The sequence below is a fragment of the Vombatus ursinus genome, unplaced genomic scaffold, assembly GCF_900497805.2.
Source record: "Vombatus ursinus unplaced genomic scaffold, bare-nosed wombat genome assembly UNPS02014942.1, whole genome shotgun sequence".
NCBI lineage: Eukaryota > Metazoa > Chordata > Mammalia > Diprotodontia > Vombatidae > Vombatus > Vombatus ursinus.
The window spans coordinates 14,322,485-14,339,859 of NW_020954720.1; positions in this window are offsets into that span (position 1 = coordinate 14,322,485).

Here is a 17,375-nt window from a genome sequence, read left to right on the forward strand (position 1 = left end):
TATTTTGAAGATTTTTTTTTGTTTTCACAAGGTTATTGATAGTCTGAATTTCTGCTTTTGTCTTCACAAACTTTAATTATTTATTTTACAGGTTTAATACTAGCACCATCTACTACTAATCTACCCGGGCCTCTTGGCAAAAGGAAGACTGAAAGATCCCTAACACACTAGCTAGTTTCTCTCATTCCTCTCCAGGGTGTATTGCATGCCTACCTTGTCTTCTTCATACAGGAAGCTCACTCCAGCCCTGGAATTCAGCCCTCACAAGTACCTTCTGCCTCTGAGGCATCTCCCTTTGTTGGAATGGCTCCTTTCAGAATTGCCTTTAAGGAGGTCACCTAAGCTAGACCTGTCTTACTTCTCTTCAGGCTGCCCTGGACTTGGGATTTTTGTACCATGTCCCGGGTAGCTTCATTCCGCCACCTTTTACAGCTTCCCTTTAAGTATAGTCTGCCCCCAAAAGAATGTATTCCCTGAGGGAAATGACTGTCTTTCTGTTTGTATTTGTCTTCCTTGGGCTTCACACAGCATTTCACACTTAGTACATTCTTAATAAATGCTTGTTGATTGACTAACTTTCCAAAAAGGAAATGAAACTATCCTTAAGACTTGACTGGTCCAGAGAACTAAGGTTCATATTGTTCATGTATCTTCCCAGTCACTTAAGCATAAAGTCCCAATGCAAAAATAGTAAGGGCTCATCAGGCTTGGCAGACTTTTTATTATGGTGTGAGTCAGCATACCTTTCTAACCCCATGCTCTCTCATTCCAAATTCAGTGGTAGGGGAAGCTTCATCTAACTGAACCAGTGCTATATCTTTATTTAGTATCTTTTCCATGATATTATTGTAAGTGTACTTTTGTTGATGGTTTCATATTATACCAGTGTCTCATTTTGTTTTAATAGTAAACCTCCCCTACCAAACTGGTCTGAGTCAGGTCTGGCCCAGAAGAGTGAAAACTGGCTCTTGTTCTTATATATTTATATCAATTTGCTACATAGATAAATATTACATATAAAAATTTTATGCAAGATATTTTCTGTAAGATTTCCCTAGTTTACAGTGTTTATTCTAATCCTATCTCCACTGGACTTGTCTATGTAAAAACTTAAAAATTTCAAGTATTTGAAATTGTTTACTCTTTTTCCTTTGTCATTTCTACCCTTTCTTTATTTAAAAAATACTCCTTTACACATTCAATAAATATTTTTTTCCATTTTGGTAATTTTTTTTAATGGTGTGACCTTTTTATATTTAGGTCATTTGGAGCTTATATGGTATGATTAATATAATATAATATAATATAATATAATATAAAACATGTGGTATAAGATGTTAGTCTAATCCTAATTTTTGCCAGACTAAGTTTTCCCAGAAGTTTTTGTTGCATATATAGTCTTTACCCTCAGTAGTTTGTATACTTGGGTTTCTTAGGCTGGTTGTGTCATTCTGGCTATACTTCTGGATTTATGGACTGTGCCTTAACTCAGTTGCCTTCTCATTGGAGAACCTTCCTCAGTGCCTGGGACTTTCTCATTCTAGAACTGTCCTTTGTCATGTTGGTGCCCTGTTCCTATTTGCAAGTTCCTTCTAGTGTCTCCATTTTGAGTGATGGGCCCAGACCAATCATAATTCATTTCTCTCCCGACTGTGCTTTTGACTCTCTGGACTTCACTATGATTTCACTATATGTACACCTTCTCCTTATTCCTTATCCCTGCAACCTCACTTTTCATTTGCCTTCTATGTTTCCTGCTCAATAGAATATAAACTCCTTGAGGGCAAGTGCTTCCATTCTTTTTGCCCATATTTGTAACCACAATGCATAGTACAGTGCCTAACATGTAGTAAGTGCTTAATAAATGACTGTTGCAGTGTTTGTTACCTTGCATTATCAAACACTATACTACTGCTACATTTTCCCCCCTGGGTCTTTCTAACATAGAATATTCCATTGTTCAACTTTTAACTATTCCCAAACAGTACTGATCATAACTGCTAATATTCTAGCTTGAGGGTTGGTAATGATAGGCTATTTTCATTCCTATTTTTAAATGTTTTTTTCTTTGAAAGTATTAATTTGTTCATCCAGATGAATTTCACGAATATTTTGTCTTGTTCTATTAAGTTATGCTTAAGCATTAAATAATTTAGCATAGCATGATAGCTATGAACTGATTTAAGTTTTTTTCTTCTTATATTGGTAAAGCCCATCCACAGTGTTGTACAACTTAATACACACAAGTTTAAAATAAATTTATTGACCTTGTGGGGTCTCTATTGAGGAAAAAGCCATAAAACACAGTAAGAAGTGAAAGCCATAACTTAGATACTGTGACCAGTGAGAATCCATACATAGTGACCGATGAAAACCAGAACTTAGATGTGGTGATTGGTAAAAGTCGTAACTCAGATACCATGACCTGTCTATGACCAGTACACAAACCTGTATTTGCCATTTTTACACAACAGCACAGACTTAATGCCTAAGATCTGAAATGAGCATATTTCCAAACAGAGACCCAAAATATCCACCAATCAGTAGCAGTGTTCTCTATAGCTCCTCCTCCCTTTGTCTGTTTCCTATAATTATCACTGGGTTTTCCTGGGGTCTTTGCAGGGATCGATCTGTTATTCAGACTGTTTCATCTGGCAGCTGCCCCATACTGGTCCCTAAAGTAAGTAACTCAATTGATTAAACTAATATCTATAATCTATTTGGATCTCTCAGCCTCCTTCTTATGTATAAAATTAACTCCTATGTTTGGGGAAGCCGAGAATATCCCAGTGCACTGAGATATTGGCCCTTGGAAAGTTACAGAGTCCCCCAGCCAGAGCAATTCTGGAAGTAACAGACTATAAAACTTATAAGATTTTACATCTTAAAAAAACTTAATATGAATGTCCTTGTTTTGGCACAACTACTTGTTTTATACAGTTCAAAAGATTTTAAATTCTGAAAATGTCTTGGCTTTGAAATTGCTGCAATTATTATGGTACCCATCTCCTCATCACAGGAACTAGAATGGGGAATGCAGGGGCTACTAGAGGGCTTTCGGACTTCTCTTCTCAGCTGGAAGCCACAGCTTCTCAGACATTCTCCCTCACTGTAGAGCCTGCAAGGGGAAAGGTATCACTACACCCTTATGTTTTACAGGCTAGTATAGTGGTTCCCAAAATTTTGAATTTCATAAATCCTTTTCAACAACAACAACAAAAATGTGTTGAGAACTTCAAGAGTAAGTTAATATACTACTTATAATATTCTTTTAGATTTATTCATTAAGTGCTTACAATAACTAAAGTGATAACTTTTCCTTCCAAAAGTTCAAATTAAAACATCTTATAATATATTATAAGATCTCATAATTATATAATTTTTCTACCTATAATTATGAAAATTTTCACTATAAAATTAATTATAACATAATTATAAACATTTTATGTGGTACATTCTGTAAGAATTAAAAGAAATAATCCAGCAAGACCTCATATGCTTACTTTTATCTGAAATACTTCATATTAAATTTCATTATTTTAAAATGCTGAAAACAAATAAAATTTTTATGAAACAAGCTATAGATTAGAAAAATTAACATAATGTAATAACATTATGTTTACGTTTAACTTCTAAATTTGACTTTTTTTTATTTGAATCAAAGTTTCTAAGATTTGACTTAACACCAAGGAGTGTTAAATCTGGTTCTGCATCAAGTTTATTTCTGCATTTGTATTTAAAACAAGGTAAAGTAAAAATGCTTGCATTCACAAATATGTGACGTAAAATGGTGGAAGACTTTTTCAAGTTGGAAATTCTTGATCATGTGATTACACAACTGATGGGGTACAGGGCAACAGAAGGGTCTCTAGGAGCTACTCTAGTTCAGTGCACAAAATGCACATTAAGGTAAATGCATGTGTCAGTCTTATTCCTTGGGAATTAGCTGGTGCTTGAATGTCTAACCCTTGTGGTGGTTTGGAAATGATTTGATGACAGGTTGAAAAATTGCAAGAACATGTTGTGCTTAGTCAGAAGAGGTCCAAGTTTAGTGTTAATAGTCTTAGTCAGAATTCGATGCAATCGCTGTTAAGACACCAAAATCATTGTGCACAGTGATTATAATAGTTACAAATTGCTACAGAAAAAAACTATAATGCTTCAAACCTGCACATACTTGTTGTCACAGATGAAAATAATATTTGTAAAACAATTGGGCAATTAATTATTTACTGTTTATGGTAGCCTTAAAGAATTTTTGGTGCAAATCCCTTGGACCATTGTTATGAACCCACAGGGGTTTGTGAAAGGAAAAAAAAATGTCTCAGATGTGGTCTGGTGGAACAGCAAAATAATTTTTTCTATCTTTTCCCCATCCTTATGGTCCTGAAGAGATCAGAAGTGGATCCAGTATAAATATGTCCTCTGAGACCTTCTCTTTCTCCTCTATCCCAAACAGAAAAGAAACTGAGTTGTTTCTGACCTTTCTCCTTAGTATAGTACAGGGCTAGAAGCTAAGTTTATTGTGAAAGCGACTTCTGAGTACCTCTGTTACCCTCAGTTTTGAATAAGGTAGAAGCTGAAATGAGCTCAGAAAGTGATCTATTCCTTAGGTACTCCCTCTTCCAGTAAGAGATAAGGAGGATAAGTTCTAGGTACCTTGGCTTCTTCCACTGGAGTTAAGTTTCAAAAGACAGAGAAAGTATACAAAATCTTATTATTTGTAACTTCAAGAAAGCATCTTCCAAATCTGACTTTGTACATGATACAGTTAAGGAGTCAGGAGCTCAAGTCAAGTGTCATGTGCCTGCAACTATCTGTGATAGGACAATAAAAAGATAAGATAGGCTGACTACTGAGAAACAGAAATATAAGAAGAAAAATACAACTGAAGACATCTTTGTGGCAGCTATCATATAAGTAGCCTCAGGATTTCAGTCTGTAGAGATGATTCTGGCCAATAATGCAATTGCTGTTCTCCATAGTGTTTTACATAACAACTCTAGAGAACTGAAATACATCAAAGTTCTGTGTGTGTATATATATATACATATACATGTGTATATACATATATAAATATATGTGTGTGTATATATATATATACACACACACACACATATAGTTAAAGCCTAAAAATGAAAATTGAGTAAATGGCTACTATGCAGAATATTTGTGAATATAAATTAACCTTGCTAGCAATTTTTAGGATAACCTTATTATAATAAAACTTTGACAATTTCCCCAATTTATTTACTACAGAAAAGAAAATTCTTTGTGAAATATATATATATATATAGACTATAATATCATCTCATCCTTTGCTGTTTTTTTTTTCTTTTGCCTGCGATCTTTCTCAATATCGTGTATTCTCATTATGTGGCCAGTGTATTTAAGCTTCCGCTTCAGTATTTGACCTTCCAATGAATAGCCTGAGCTAATTTCTTTAAGTATTGACTTATTTGACCTCCTTGCTGTCCAAGGGACTCTCAAAAGTCTTTTCCAGAACCACAATTTGAAAGTGTTGATTCTAAGACACTCAGCTTTTCTTATAATCCGGCTCTTACAGCCATGCTTTGCTACCATGCTTTGACTATATGGACCTTTGTCTGAAAGGTGATATTTCTGCTTATTAGTATGCTGTCCAGATTTGCCATAGCCTTCCTTCCGCAGAACAAGCATCTTTTAATTTCATGGCTATAGTAACTGTCCTCAACAATCTTTGACATTGTTTTCATTTCTTCTCCTTCTATTTATCAGGAAATGATGGGACCAGTTGCCAATATCTTAGGTTTTTTTGATGTTAAGCTTCAAGCAAGCTTTTACACTCCCCTTTTTCACCCTCAAGAGGCTTCTTAATTCCCCTTAACTTTCTGCCATCAAAGTGGTATCATATGCACATCCAAGATTGTTGTTATTTCTCCCTGCAACCTTAATTCCCCCTTTTGTTTCATCCAGTCTAGAATGTTGAAAATAAAATCAACTTTTCTGTTTGATTTAAATTTTATGACATCAATCAATCAACAAATATTTATTAAATTCCTGTTGTATTGTAGAAAGTAAACTAGGTACTAGGGGTTTGTTGGGGGAGAGGTAAGAACAGCAAAAGAAATTAAATAGTTCCTATCTTCAAGTAGCTTACATTTGACTGAGATAAATAATACGTATAAATATAAATATAAAATTAACATATCAACAATTATTTATTTAAAACTTATTATGTGTCAGATTCTGAATAAAACAAGTACAAAGAATGAAACAATCTTTGTTCATAAGTTTATATTGTATTGTTGGAGACAATAAGTACATATAAACATATGCATGACATATATAAAGCAAATAAATTAAAATATATGCATAGATGTATGCATATGTATACACATAGTATAAACAACATATTTATTAGTTAATTAATAAATTATATATATATATATATATACTTGTGGATGTTTTTGCAAGCATAAATATAAATAGATGTATGTATGTGTTAAATACAGTATATTTGGGGATGGAAGGCACTAACAGTTGGAATGATCAGAAAAGGCTTTGTGTAGAGACGGTGCTCAATCTCAGTCTTACAGAAAGAGGAAATTTATGAGGTCTTTTAAAGGAAGGAGTTTATTCCAAGCATATGGAATGGTCTGTGCTAAGGTAATAGGAATGGAGACTGAATATTGTGTGTGAGGAAAGAGAAAAGGGCAATTTGGCTGGATTGAAGATTATAGGAAGAGAAGTAATGCCTATTGAGACTGGGAAAGAAAGTTAGGGCAAGGTTATTTAGTGCTTTAAAAGCTAAACAGAGGAATTTATATTTGATCCTAGAGGCAAGAGGAAACCACTGGAGTTTACCGTGTGGAGAAAAAGCATGGTCAGATCTGCCATTCAGGAAAATTGCTTTGGCAGCAGTGTATAGGATTAACTGCAATGGAGAGATATGTGGCAGGGAGATCAATTTAGAGACAATTTCTTTATTTTATAAATTTGTTGAAAATCAATCTCGGCAAGAAGTGATGAAGACCTAATGGAAAGCTTTGACTAGCAGTTGGAGGGCCCAAGTAAAGGAGTCATAAAATAGGTGGAATTTGAATTGAGATTTGAAGGAAACTAGGACTTCTAAAAAACAAAGGCAGTAAAGGACTGTGTTCTAAATATAAAGAACAGCCTATTCAAAAATTTGGATAATGTAAATACAATGTCATATATAATAAATATGAAGTAGGCCAGTGGTTGAGGCAAATATTTTATAAAAAGCAGTAATCTATAGTAAGCCTGATTAGAGCCAGATTGTAAAAGTCTTTAAATGCTATTTGGAAGAATTTGTATTTGATCCTAATTAGGACACACTGGAATTTACTGAACAGCAGAGAGAAAAGGTCAGATTTGTGCATTAGAGATATTACATTGATAGATGTATGGTGGATGGATTGGAGAGGGGATATCAATTAAAAGGTTACTATGATACATTTAGGCAAGAGGTGGTGAGACATCAAGCTAAGGTGCTGAAATTGTGTAAGTGCAGAGAAGGGGATGGATCCAAGAGATGTTTAAAGACAAGCAAGAATTTCTTTTAAAAACAGATTCTATTTTAGTGATAGAGAATTCTGCTTATAGCTTTTTCATGGCAGAGAGCAAGCATAAGTATTTATTAAAACTTCAATGGCAGTACTTTCACTTGAGGATAACATACTTGATCAATAACACCTGGGCATATAGAAACTGGATCTGAGTCTTCCCAAGAATGCATACTTGGGCACCAGCTTCTCAGATATCTAAAATGACAGCTCAAAATACTAGTACAAGTAGAATGTATGCAGATCCTTTGGCCAAAGTGTACTGTGATGTCAATTTGTGTGCATTAATGGAGGCTAGAATTTGCTTAGGCTGATGAATGTTACATAGAAAAGCACAATTAGAGTAAGCACTGAAATATTTGTTAGATATAATTGTACGTTGTAGCCAAATGTCATATTGGCCACAAGTGTTCAAGATGGGGATAACTATAACAAAAACATATAAGATAATTCTCAATTTATGAAGAAATTTTTTGTAAAGATTCTTTATAAGTTGGGTGTTTGAAATTTTCAACACATTTCTCATACAAACTATAGAATAATGGTTCCCCAAGTAAAGTCTAGTTGTAATTCATAGCATCACAGAAGTGAAAGGAAATGTAAAAACCTTAGGAACCAACTAAATCCAACCTTCTAATTTTGAAGGTAATTAAACCAAGGCCTTGAGAGGTGAAAGGGCTTGCCTAATGTCATAAAGGTATTTAGTGCTGCAGCCAGAAGCAAAATCCAGGGCTCAGGACTTCAGTTTCACCAAGTTACTTCTGAAAATGCTAAAATTATTTTCATTCTTTGTGTATGGAAATAAGGGGACAAAATTTAATCACAATAAGAGTAATTAAACAAACTATAACACAAAATTAAATGGACTGCTTAGTAATTTATTCATATTACTAATGCCTTCAGAAAAGTAGCATTTCAAAGCTTTTTGAGAGATTTCTGAATGGGACATCAGAGCACTGAATGAGGGACCTGCTTCCTTTGAGTATTTCCTTAGAAACAAAACAAAACAAAACAAAAAACAGGAAATCAGGATAATTGTTTTGTTTCATCATGGTCAATTTCATTTGGTGATTTGGAGAGCATGGGAAGGTTAGATGGAGCTGAAGATCAATAAAGAGACATCAAAAGAGAGAGGAAGATAAGAGACAGAGAGACATAGGAGGCATACTTGTGCTCTTTCTCTGTCTCTGTCCATCCGTCTTTTCCCCTCCCACCCTCCAACTGATTAGAATAGGAAGATAGAGAGGGACATAGGAAGAGATGAAAAAGTGTGTGTACATACATACACATACACACATACACATACACACATACACATACACACAAATTATTCATGACATGAAATTAATTGAACTAGGAGCTTCAAAAGAGAAATGAAATATTCCTTTCTTCTCACTCTCTCAATCCTTAGGAAGAGATGGGCAGTTCTAACATCATTCACCAGGGAGCAGTTAGTTGTGAACAACTTACCAAAGTGAGAGGGAGTTCTAAAGAGAATGATGAGGGATAGCATGCCCCTGGTCATTTGTATGTATAGGTAAGAGTATTAAAAATTCTATTATAGGAGAGATAGGCCTTAGGGACAGAAATAGGGGATCTCTGACTTCACTGGTATAAGGTAAGAAAAATTCCTCTGCCAATTTGAGAACATCTGTACAGTGTATATAGTCTCAGAGATTTATCTAGAGACAATAGTTTAAATGACTTGCCTAAAGTCATTCAACAAGTATGTGTAAGAAGTGGGACATGTATCTTTTTCTTTACTTCTTAAATTCTATTAAATTTTACCAAAATAAAGAAAATAAGAAATAGATTAAATATTTTAAATTACGATGGCTATTTTTAAAATTGTTACCACAAAATAGATTGTAAAATATTTTATATCAGGTAGAGATTTGACTGAAAATATTTTCTCTGAGGACAAGGTATATATTTTAAAATGATAAGACTATTTATAATCAATTGTATTGTTTTGATATAGTCACTGGTGCCTTTGGTTATTGTGTCAATAGATTGAGCATATGATTATTCCAGATTACTTTCTAGTCTGTCCATATTATAGATAAATTTCTACTGAGCCAATGGAGTTTTTATTTTGTCATGGTTTTAAATAGATGCTAGAGGCTTGTGTAATTTCATTTCAGACAATGCACTAATCAAATTCCTTGGGGGGGGCGGGGTACTAATTAGTCATCAGTCTAAGGATACTGTTGTATGGGATGCCTATAAAAGGACCAATAACAGGTGCCTCTGAGACATATCATTTTCGGTAGTAATCTGCCAACTGTTTGCTGACATCTTTATTTTCTGTTGGGAGATCACCATTCTTCTTTAGAATGATTTTAATGTAGTCCTTTGTTGATTTGCTCTTCAGTAATTTTTGAAGCGTGTATTTGGCAGTGACTCCTTCCCCACTCCATTTATCTTTGGACATTAAAAAAAGACATCTCTTTTACTGAAAGTTTTGTGATGTTTTATTTAAGAAAAATAGAAAATCTCCTGGAGTCTTCTTAATATATTCATGTTACATTTTTTCTGCTTTTTGTTAAAATGAATTTATCTACAATTTATTACATTTAGAACTTAGTTACTGGTGTTTTGAACTGTGGGATGAAGCCACATTGAAGTATAAGGATAAAAAGGAACTTTAGTGGTGACCATGTTCATTCTTCATTCCATTTTCTTCAAGTCAGTTCTCACCTAAACAGACTCAGCTGGGTGATGAGTCATTTTCATTTGTTTGTTTTATTTTTCTCTTTAACAAGATTCTACAACTACTCTTAGTCATCCAAACAAAAATTTATCATTTTTGTACTTTTAGAAAACTCTAACTTAAGGCCAGCATTTTTTCCAGATTTTATATATCAGTACCACACAGCAGAACAAGTTATATACTGGAAAAATTATTAATCTTCCAATGCAATAAATGTTTCACCATTGAGGTTAAAAGCTGGCATGTTACAGCAAGGAAGAATGCATGGCTCAACCAGTTTAAAAAACATTCTGCTTTCCTTGACCTTTTTATACCATGTGTGATCCCAGCTTCTCATCTCAAACTCCATTAAGTAGTGAGTAGGCCAGTCCATGTTCAATAAGAGGATGGTATGTTGTGCATTACAATTCTAAAGTTTATTTCTATTTCTCATTTTACCTGCTTCATTAGCTATAATACCTCATTATTATAATAGTATTTTATTTTTCCAAGTACATGTCAAGACAATTTTTAGCATTCATCTTTAAAAAGATTTTGAGTTCCAATTTTTCCTCCCTCCCTTCCCTCCCCTTTTCCAAAAATGGTAGATAATTTGTTATAGGTTATACATATGCTATCATATAAAACGTATTTCCATATTAGTCACAGTTGTGAAAGAAGAAACAGACCAAAAGAAAAAAAAACATGAAAGAAGAATAAAGTAAGTAAAAAAATATGCTTCAATCTGCATTGAGAGTCCATCACTTCTTTATCTAGATATGGATAGCATTTTCTTTTGTGAATCCTTTGTACTTGTCTTGAATGATTGTGTTGCTGAAAAAAGGTGAGTTATTCACAGTTGATCATCACACAGTGTTGCTGGTACTGTGTACAATGTTTTCCTGGTTCTGCTCATTTAACTTTGCATCAGTTCATGTAAGTCTTTTCACGTTTTTTCTGAAATCTGCCTGTTCATCATTTCTTATTGCACAATACTATTCCATTATATTTATATACCACAACTGATGGGCATCCCCTAAAAAGTATTTTTGTACTCACAGATTCTTTTCCCCTTTTATGATCTCTTTGGGATAAAAACTTAGTATTGGTATTGCTGGGCCAAAGGGTATGTCCTTTGGGCATAGTTCCAAATTGCTCTCCAGAATTGTTGGATCAATTCTCAACTCCACCACCAATGCATTGGTGTCCCAATTTCTGACATCCTCTCCAACATTTATCAATTTCCTTTTTTTGTCATATTAGCCAATCTAATAGGTTTGTGAGGTGGTACCTCAGAGGTGTTTTAATTTACATTTTACTGATCAAAAATGATTCAGAGCATTTCTTCATATGTCTATAGATAGCTTTGATTTTTTCATCTGAAAACTACTTGTTCATATTCTTTGACCATTTATCATTTGGGGAATAGCTTGTATTCTTATAAATTTCACTCAGCTCTTTATATATATTTAGAAATGAGGCCTTTATCAGAGACACTTGCTGTAAGGATTGTTTCCTAGATTTCTTTCTAATCTTGGTTGCATTGGTTTTGTTTGTGCAAAAACTTTTTTAATTTAATACAATCAAAATTACATATTTTACATTTTGCAATCCTCTCTATTTCTTGTTTGGTACTTTAAGAATTTGGATTCTATAACACTTGGTGCATATATGTTTAGTATAGATATTACTTTATTGTCTATGATATCTTTTAGCAAGATGTAGTTTCCTTCCTTATCTCTTTTAATTAGGTCTATTTCTGCTTTTACTTTGTCCAAGATCAGGATTTTTATCTCTGATTTCTTTACTTCAGCTGATGCATAATAGATTCTGCTCCAGCCCCTTATCTTCAATCTGTTTGTATCTCTCTGCTTCAAGTGTGTTTCTTGTAAACAGCATGTTATAGAATTCTGTTTTTTGATCCACTCTGCTATCCACTTCCATTTTATGGGAGAGTTCATCCTATCCACATTCACAGTTATGACTACTAACTATTTTCCTCCATTCTATTTTTTTCCCTCTTTGTTTCTCTCTCTGTCTCACCATTTCCCTCCTCACCTGCTGCCTCCCCTGGCCTGCCCTCTCTTCTCTTAGTCCCCTCCTCCCTGGCCTTTATTTAATTTCCTCCTTTCTACTTCCATGTCAGGTAAGATAGATTTCTATACTCAACTAATGGTGTGTGTTATTCCCTCTTTGAGCCAAATCTGATGAAAGGTTCAAAGCAATGCCCACTGCCCACCCTTACATTTCTGCCTCCACTGTGATAGGTCTTTTGTGTCTCCTCATGTGAAATAATTTACTCCATTCTACCTCTACACACCTTCTGCACACCAGGATACTCCTCTTTCTCATCACTTAATTAATTTTTATGTCATTCCCTCAAATTCATCTTAAGTCCATACCCTCTGTCTATATATATATATATATATATATATATATATATATTCCTTCTAGATTCATTATTAGTGGTACAGTTTTTAAGAATTACAAGTATCATCTTCCCATGTGGGGATGTAAACAATTCAGCTCTTTTGAATCTCTTATGTTTTCTTTTCCTTTTTCCACCTTTTCCCTTTTAGGCTTCTCTTGAGTCTTTGATATTAGAGATTAATTTTTTTAAAAAAAATTCTGGTCTTCTCCTTATGAAAGCTTGAAATCCTTTCATTTCATTGAATTATCATTTTTCTCTTGAAGTATTATGCTTAATTTCACCAGGTAGGTGATTCTTGGTTGTGGTCCTAGCTCCTTTGCCTGACAGTATATCATGTTCCATGACCTCTGATCCTTTAATATTGCAGTTGCTAAGTCCCGTGTAATCATGATTGTGGCTCCCTGATATTACTTCTTTCAGGCCACTTGCATTATTTTTTCTTAGACCTGATATTTCTGTAATTTGGCTATAATGTTCCTGGGAGTTTTTATTTTGGGATGTCTTTCTTGAGCAACAGATTGTTTCAATGCCTATTTTGCTCTCTGGTTCCATGATTTCAAAGCAGTTTTGCTTGATAATTTATTGAAAGATGCTGTCCAGATCCTCCTTTTGATAATGACTTTCAGATAGTCCAATAATTCTAAGATTGTCTCTCTCCTGAATCTATTTTCCAGGTCAGTTTTTCCAATGAGCTATTTTACATTTTCTTCTATTTTTTCATTGTTTTGAAATTGTTTGATTGATTTTTGAGGTGTCATAGAGTCCTCAGCTTCCACTTGGCCAATTCTAATTTTTAAGGAGTTGTTTTCCTCAATTCACTTTTGTACTTCCTTTTCCTTTTGGCCAATTGTACTTATTAAATAGTTGTTTTCTTTTTCCAAGCTGTCTACTCTCTTTTTTCATAATTCTCCTGAATCACTCTCATTTCTTTTCCCAATTTTTCTTCTACTTCTCTTATATGATTTTAAGCTTTTTTTTTTGTACTTTTCCATGAGTTCCTTCTGGGCTTGAGACCACTTTCCATTTTCCTATGGGGTTTTACCAGTAAGTGTTCTGACATTGTTGTCCTCTTCTGAGTTTGTGTCTTGATATTCCTTGTCACCATAATAACTTTCTATGACCTAAGTCTTTTTTGTAGTTGTTTGCTCATCTAGTTTGGTCTTTTTCCTTTCTTTTAAATTTGATCTCTGCTCCCAGGGTGGAAGGGGCACTGTCTGTGGCTTTTTGTGCCAATGGCTGCAGGCTCTGACTGTTTACCTTGTACTGCACTGATATTACCCTGAGGCACAGCAGGGCATCCTAACATCTGGTGCTATGCTTAGGGGGTGAGGTGGAAGGTGGTTGGTGCTGCTGGAGGCAATAGGTGTCTGGTAGCTTGCCTGGTGCTGAACCAGGGTTTTAGTGCTGGTGTTTGGCTGTGCTGAGGCCAGTGGGTTGTTTCTGCCTTTCCCCAGGGCTACACTGAAGTACTTGGCAGTCTGCCTATGGGAGGTTACCTATTTGCTTAGGGCTGTGCTGAAGCATGTGGCACATCATGGAGCTAGAACCTGCCCTTCCCCTGAGGTACTTGGTGGGTCCTGGTGTTGTTGGTTGCCTGCTCACCATAATGGGGCTCAGGATCTGTTCCTGGTTTGCTGACATAAGGCTTGCTGCTGGCTTGCTGGGACACTTCCTTTCCTGAATGTGCTCCCCGTTTACCTGAGTGAGACGAATCTTTCTTGCCCATCCTCCAAGTCTCTGGGGCTAAAATATTGCTCTATCACATTTTCCCACTAGCTCTGCTGTTCCAGGATTTGTTCTGGGGTGCTATTTTTTGTTTGGAGGTGAATATGGGAGAGCTATAGGGATTTACTGCTTACTCTGCCATCTTGGTTCCCAGAAATTCCCTTTTATTTTTAATTCAGATGTCACTGATGTCTAAAGTAATATAATTTTTTTTTTCAAAAATGCTGTTTTCATTATTTTCATCACTATTTTGACAAAATAGGAAGAAAATAAAAGCTTCATTTATTACATGTCTAACATCCTTTTCATCAGTAAAACCTAATTCCCTGTATTATATCTAATGACTCATATTTTAGCAACAACTTTAAATATATGATTACAAGGTAAATAATAACTATTAAATTTAGGCATAATTTTGGGGTATTTATGAAAGAAAGTCGCCAAAAAACTGCAGGATTAGAGTCTTTAAGGCAGCTGTTTCATGATTTAACATCAATACCTTACTCTTCTATGGTTCCCGTTAGTTCTTATTCAATCAAATATGGATATAATCAATGTTGTCATGTGTTACTTAAATCAATTTTCCATGGAGTTTATGAATCTAGGAGCACTAATTCAACCCAATAACTTAGTATCATTTGACTGTAAATATAATGTAAACATTATATTACATTATTCTTTTTAAATTTTATTTTATTTTTAATTTATGCAATAAAACAAGAATTTACATAATTTTAATTCAGTTTATTATGAATTTATAATTAACTATATTAGTTGATTATAATTAATTTTATTAAATTAATAATTTAATTTAATTTTTAAAAAGATGATTGCACATGAAACTGCATATCTGTTAAGTAAAGCTTGCTGTTCCTTTTACATATATTAAAAAAGTTATCGTGTAATTTTTTTTCTTTTTTTACCTTTTTTTTCTTAACCCTTCCCTGCTCTGAAGATGTATATGATTGTGATGGAACACTATTGTGCTATAAGAAATGATGAGCTCCATGATCTTAGAAAAACGTGGAAAGACTTGTACAAAATAATGAAAAGCTAAATGAGCAGAACCAAGAGAACATTGTATATAGTAAGAGCAATATTGTTTTAAGAACAACTTTGAGTGAATAAGCTATTCTGACTATTATAAATACCCAAATTAACTATAAAGAGCATATGAAGAAAGATGTTATCTGTGTGTGAAGAACTAATAAATAGAAGTATATTTATTATTCTTATGCCACCCTGTAATAGCGTTCTAGTACAAGCTTGATTTTCTAATTTATGCTATCAAAATAATAATTTTAAAACTTCACACTTATATAATCATTTAAGATTTTAAAATCAACATTGTCACAATGATCCCATGAGGTAAATGGCTCAATTCAATTTAACAAGTATTAATTAAGCACGTATTATGAAAGATCCTGTGGTAGGTGCTGAAAACCCAAAGATTAAAAGTAAATAGAATCTGCCCTCAAGGAGCTTACATTCTGTTGTTGGGACATGACATGTACACAGATAAGTAAATTCAAAATTAATAAATTAATTATAAGAGAAAAAATACTAACATCAAGAAAAAAGAAGCATAGGCAAAGAAGAAACCAAATTATCATTTTTGCATATAATATGAGGGTGTGCTCAAAAACTTTAGAGTCAACTAAAGTTTAAATAATCAATAACTTCAGCAAAGTTATAAGATGTAAATCAGCATTTCTGTATATTACCAATAAAACCCAAGTGCAAAGATAAATTCAATTTAAAAACACTGTAGAATACATCAAATATTTGGGACAATATGAATACAATTAGAGACAGACCTAAATAATTGGAAGAATATTAATAGCTCATAGATAAATTGAGACATTGTAATAAAAATGACTTTTTTTTATTTTTAAATTGGGTCTCTCTTTCTCTTGCCCAGGTTAAAAGTTCAGGGTCTACTCACAGGTAATATCCCAGTATTCATCAAAACAGGAGTTTTGACCTGCTATTTCCAACTTGGGTCAATTCATTACTCCTTAGGCTATTTGGTGACCTCCCACTTCTGGGGTTCTCTCCATTTATGCCAGACTTAGTGTTGACATCTGATCAGCTTAGGCCCCTGGAACTCAAACCTCACAAGCTTAAGTAACCCACCAATCTCTGCCTACTGGTAGCAAGTTTACAGATATGAACTTTGATGCCTTGCAAAAATGAAAATATTACCTAAATTTCTATAGTATCATACCAGACTTCCAAAAATAACTTTCTAGATTTTTCAACTAGGAAAAAAAATAATGAAATTTACAAGAAGGAGCACAATGACAAAAATCTCAAGGGAAATCATTAAAAAAAATGAAACCCTTATTCTGGTAGACCTATGATGAAACACACCACCTATTTCCTAGTGATGGACTAAATCTGCAAAGTGAAACAAGAATTTTTTGGATATAGTCAATGTGGGAATTTGTTTTACTTGTCTTTACATGTTTGTTGCAGGTAATACAGACTGAGAAATGAAATGCTATTCATGAAATGTTAGAAGTTCTAAAGACAAATCTCCAGTGCATAAATAGATAGTGTTTGAAAGGTTAGTAGAATACACAGGCAAGAATCATACAAAGTCAGAAAGCACACATGAGTGGCCATCTGAAGTGGTAGAGAGAATATTCACAATGATTAGGTCAAAGACCCATGAAGTATTAAAAGTATCTGAATTTAACTGTAAGCACAGAAATTTGGGTTCTAATCTGACTTCATCATAACCTCATTGGCCAGGCCACAGACAAAGCAGGAAGGTCAACAAGCATTTATTATGTGTCTACCATATACAAGGTATTGTGCTAAGGGCTGGAATGAATGAGAATGTAATACCAATTATTATATCCATGAAGTCTCTTTATCTCACAATTGCCTGGATCTTAAAAACTCTGAAATTAAACCATTTCTCTCATACAGAAATATCATCTTTTGTATATTC